A 6000-nucleotide genomic window follows, 5' to 3' on the forward strand; every position below is an offset into this window, starting at 1 on the left:
CTATCTAATCATTAACATAGGCTATTGCTTGGAAAATGAAGTCATGTAAGAGGACATTGTCTAAATAGAAAATGGTATTTAAAAATGTAGTGAAAAATCCCTACCTTGCGAAATTGAAGGAAAAATTAATCAAACTGATAGATATATTAATCTAGCTCAGGTCTTGACCTCATAGATACTCAAAAATTAGCAATATTCTTGCTTTTTCATACCCTTTTTGCAAACCAATTAGTTCAATTACATTAGTAATAAGAAACTTATAATTCACGAAAAAAAAGAATACTTTTAGAAATAATCTGTGTATCGTTACATTATTGCACAGAAGTTCATTTAATTAAAAACATAATTTATACTAAATGTATTTGAATTTTTACTATTTTTCTAATATAGAGCACTGTAACTCACATTTTTCAAAAAATTTCACACAAATTAAACATAATTTTTCAGAGGAAGTTAAATGGCATGTATTTTTATGTTAACAGAAAAATGTGTTTCCAATTTGTACCTAATTTGAAGTATCTTTTGCCCAATAAAAATAATAATGTCCCCCTATCATTTTATTCATATGCAAAATAGCTAATAAGAGCAAAACAGGGATAGCAGGCAGTAAAACAAAAATCGGTGTCAAAAACATAGAAAGAGAAGATTTCCACAAGTTATAGAGAAGGAGAAAATTGTGTTGGAGGAAAGCAAACTCCCTGAGGAATTTCATCAATGAAGACTTTGTGGAGAAAGTAAGCTTTGACCTGATATTATGCTTAGATTAGAAATTTTTGTTGGTTTTAAACAAGCATCTAATCTAAGGAAGTGACAGAAATGAGAATGCTCTGGGATAAATGCAGCACGAGGTTTATTGAAGAATATCAGTAGAATAGGAATGAGTAAAGGGAAGACAGACAAGAATACAAAACATGCCATCGACTAAGTGTTCTTAAATAAAGTGAAGAAATTTGGGGGTTTACATAATAATTTTATTCAGATGCTCTCAACATTTTTGTATTATTATCTATAAAAGTTTCACACTTGTCATTGTATTATGATTTGCCACTTTTGTTTATTTTTTTATTTTGTTCTATATTGGCAAATTATAATTGTTTATATTTATAGGATACGAAGTGATGCTATTATATATGTATGCAATGTAAAATTAACTATCCTAATTAACATATTCTTCACCGCAAATACCTATAGTTTACTGCTCTTGCTTAAAAAACAATATTTGTAAATAGTCATTCTGGGCATTATTAAACAAGGATTTTATCAGATCGAGGTTCTCAGAACAAGGGTACATAACTCTAATTAAAGGAAGCCACATAGAGAGCTAAAAGTCTATAGATCATGGGAGATACAATTATGAATGCTACATAATTTATCTTCCTGGACGATGGACTGAAAACAAAACCAGGAAGAACACAGATTGATGATAGCTTGTGCAGATATTTCACGTAGGAAATGTCATTTGTTTCCAATCTAGTGAACATAGCTTGGCTATGTTCTAAGTGGACCCTCAGATAGTCTTCTTTATGTCAGAGAATGTGCTGCATTTCAGAGTCTGTCCTTTATCATGTAGGCTCAGAACATGGTACTGTTAGTTTTAAAAATCAGATGGTTTCAGAACCAGATATATGCAAGTAAAAAGACATATAAAATCAGCATATCAATATTAATATGTAATAAATCCCATATAAATTGAATGATGTAACTGTCACCATTACCAGATGATCTGTGCTGGCATCCCTGGTACATTTTTACTCTGTACACTGTTTTACTTTGGGATCTAAGTTATTAACATAGAATGAAACCTTTTTGTACATAAATGTAACCTTTGATTCCTAAATATGTGCTATTCCCTTTACCTTTGTAGGTTTCTATTCCTGTCCATGCCCAATTGAACACTGGCGTTAATATTTGCAGTGTTACAATAAAGTCTGACAGGCACAGGATCTCTTTCTAGTTAGCTGACACAGCTTTAGGTAATGGCATATCTTTTGAATGTTAGCCATAATGTTTTCATTTGTTTACATTATTTTCTTATTCTTTGGAAGGAGGCTCATGTCAAATACCAAAAACAGCTGGAAAAAAGGCAGACCAGGAATCATAGGTGTATTCATAGTACATACCACCTGAATCATTAGGAAAATTGATTAATTAAATTTTCATAAATCATTTTAACAAATATGTATTATTTCTAATGTGATTGGAAACATGATACTACTATAATTAGAATTTGCATTACAATTAGAATGAGCACGTTACAGCTTCTGTCTTCAAGGAGATTATAGGTTAAAGGATGGGCCTTCTTTTCCTTGAAGTTTGCATAATTCTCAATTGGCTCATTCATATAATTGCCATTTTGCCATATTGACCACTTATTATTATATTTAATAATGATAAATTCTCATTTATTTTTCGATAATTTATAGGCCCAGGGACATAGATTATGCATAAGACTCTTTTAATTGTTGCAATGTTATAAAGAGATTCTTAAGCTTAATTATACATAACACGTTTAAAGGAATTAATATTAAATCAGGAACAAATGTGATTTAATTATGATTGCATGGAAGAAATGTTTGTATTATTTGTTTTTACTATTAGGAAGATGTGTGAGAGATATTTATAATATGTGCTCATGCAATTTTAAGTTATTTTGTTACAAAAGCAAAAGCTCCATGTTAAATGTATCAATATTCAATTATATTTTTTAAAAAAGGCTGGGCGTGGTGGTGCACGCCTGCAATCCCAGCATTTTGGGAGGCTGAGGTGGGGAGATCACTTGAGTTAAAAAGTTTGAGACCAGCCTGGCCAACATGGTGAAACCCCATCTCTATTAAAAATACACAACTTAGCTGGACATTGTGGCACATGCTGTAATCCCAGCTACTGGGGAGGCTGAGACAGGAGAATTGCTTGAACCCAGGAGGCAGAGGTTGCAGTGAGCTGAGATCGAGCCACTGCACTGAAGCCTGGGCGACAGAGCAAGACTCAGTCTCAAAAAGAAAAACAAAATAAAACAAAAACAAACAAAAAAACCTAAAGAAATCCCACCCATTTCTGCTTAGAGCATCCTCAGTTTATATCAGCATTTTTTATGCTGCAGAATATCAAGCAAAATGTTCCATTACTAGTATCATTTTATACCGTCCAATCTATAAAAGGCTTTTTGTAATTATTACTATTACTCTATAACATCTACCAAAATATCATAGTCTTTAATTTGTGTTATTTGATTAATATAATTTTAAAAATACCTACTATTTATTTAAGATTCTTGATTTCTAGACCACATTGGTGAATAATAAACCAAGCACAAAAATTTATTGTCTAATCAAAAAAAGGAATATATAATTTCAATCTGATAACTGTCCTGAGCATCAACACACAGATTCATAAAGTGATACATAGGAATGAGAACTAACTCAATCCAGAAAGTTCTTTTAAAACGTTATAGAAATATGTGACTGAGCATGGTCGCTCATGCCTGTAATTCCTGAATTTTGGGAGGCCGAGGCATACCGATCCCTTGAGGAGAAAAAGGTAAAAAATTAGCCAGGTATGGTGGCACAGGTTTTTAATCCCAGCTACTAGGGAGGCTGAGGCTCAAGCTTCACTGGAACCCAGGAGGCAGAGGTTGCAGTGAGCAAGATTCTGTCCCACCTGCCTCCTCCCAAAAAAATCCAGGCAAGGAAAAAGGGAAACTCCCCCAGGTAGATAAAAATCCCACAGGTAGATAAAAATCTAGAGATGAGATATGTGAATATTCTGCAGAATTATGAGAATATTATTTTATATACTTGTTATTTTAACCTGTATTCTCAATCTCTATCACTTCACAAAATGCCTAGTTTTTAAAATATTTTAACTAATGATTATGAATAAAAAACTTATAAAAAGAATCAAAATAAGATAGATATTGCTTTTGCATTTAACATATTGAATGACATTAGATTTGGTATACTCTGCACTGCTATCCTAAAACTTTCTCTAATTGTTCAGTATATAAGTAAAATATTTTACTTCTGGAATTGTTTTCAGATAGTATATTTTGAGAACTTCCTAAGGGTTTCATATTTATACATAATGTCTGGGGTAATTTTAATGTTCTATTAAATTTTGTTACTGTTTATAAAGTAAATAGACCTTTTATCTTTTTTTTTTTTTTTTATCTTTTGCCCATCAATGGTAAAAGCCTAGGTAGATTTTCAACATATTTGGGTAATATGTTTTAATTGATCTCATTACCATCCAAGACAAACCCATAGCCAACATCATACTGAATAGGGAAAAGCTGGAAACATTCTTTTTGAAAATCATCACAAGACAAGGATGTCATCTCTCACCACTCCTATTCAAAATGGTATTGGAAGTCTTTGCCAGAGCAACTAGGCAAGAGAAAGAAAGAAAGGACATCCAGATAGTAAGAGAGGAAGTCAAACTATCCTTGTTTGCAGATGACATGGTTCTATATCTAGAAAACACCTCAGCCTAAAAGCTTCTTAAACTGATAAACAATCAGCAGAATCCCAGTATACAAAATCAATGTACAAAAATCACTAGCATTCCTATACAGCAACAACAACAAAGCCAAGAGCCAAATCAGGAACTCAATCTTATTCACAATTGCCACAAAAAGAATAAAATATTTAGGAATACAACTAACCAGGAGGGTGAATGATCTCTATAATGAGAACTACAAAATACTGCTTAAAGAAATCATAGGTGACACAAATTTTAAAAATTCTCTGTTCATGGTTAGAAAGATATCCTATATATTACATTAAAATGGGCATACTGCCCAAAGCAGTTTATAGACTCAATCCTATTCCTATCGAACTACCAATAATATTCTTCATAGTACCAGAAAATAAGGCTATTGTAAATTTGTATAGAAACAAAAAAGGGCCCAAATAGCCAAGACAATCCTAAGGAAAAGAACAAAGCTGGAAGCATCATGTTACCCAACTTCAAACTATATCACAGGGCTACAGTAACCAAAACAGCATGGTACTGGTACAAAAACAGACACATAGATCAATAGAACAGAGTAGAGAGACCAGAAAGAAGGCCATACACTTATAACCATCGGATCTTTCACAAAGCTGACAAAAATAAGAAATGGGGAAAAGACTCCCTATTCAATAAATACTGTTGGGATAACTGGCTAGCCACATGCAGAAGATTGACACTGGACCCATTTCTTACATCATATATAAAAATCAACACAAGATAGATTTAGTACTTAAATGTAAAACCCCAAACTATAAAAATGCTGGATGACAACCTAGGCAGTGCCATTCAGGACATAGAAACAGGCAAAGATTTCATGACAAAGACACCAGGAGCAATTGCAAAAAAAGCAAAAAATTGACAAGTGGGATCTAATTACAAGTGGGATCTAAACAGCTTCTGCATAGCAAAATAAACTATCAACAGAGTAAACAAACAACATACAGAATGGGAGAAAATATTTGCAGCTATTCTTCTGACAAAGATCTAATATAGCATCTATAAGGAACTTAAACAAATATACAGGCAACAGAAGAAAACCCATTAAAAAGTGGACAGAGGAAACCAACAGACACTTCTCTAAAGGAGATGTATGTGCAGCCGCTAATCATGTGAAAAGAAGTTGAATATCACTTGTTATTAGACAAATGCAAACCAAAACTGCAGTGAAATACCATCTCACACCTGTCAGAATGGCTAATAGTAAAATGTCAAAAAATAACAGATTCTGGCAAGTGGCAATGTTGTGGAGAAAAGGGAACAGGTATCCACTGTTGGTGGGCATGTAAATTAGTTCACCTATTGTGGGAGATAGCCTGGCGATTCCTCAAAGAGCTAAAAACAGAACTATCATTCAACACATCAGTCTTATTACTGGGTATATACCCAAAGGAACATAAATCATTCCACCATAATGACACATGTACGTGTATGTTCACTGCAGCACTCTTCACTATAGCAAACATATGGAATCAATTTAAATGCCCTTCAGTG

The sequence above is a fragment of the Sapajus apella genome, unplaced genomic scaffold (assembly GCF_009761245.1).
Source record: "Sapajus apella isolate SASKATOON/1434 unplaced genomic scaffold, GSC_monkey_1.0 scaffold9, whole genome shotgun sequence".
In the NCBI taxonomy this organism is placed as follows: Eukaryota; Metazoa; Chordata; class Mammalia; order Primates; family Cebidae; genus Sapajus; species Sapajus apella.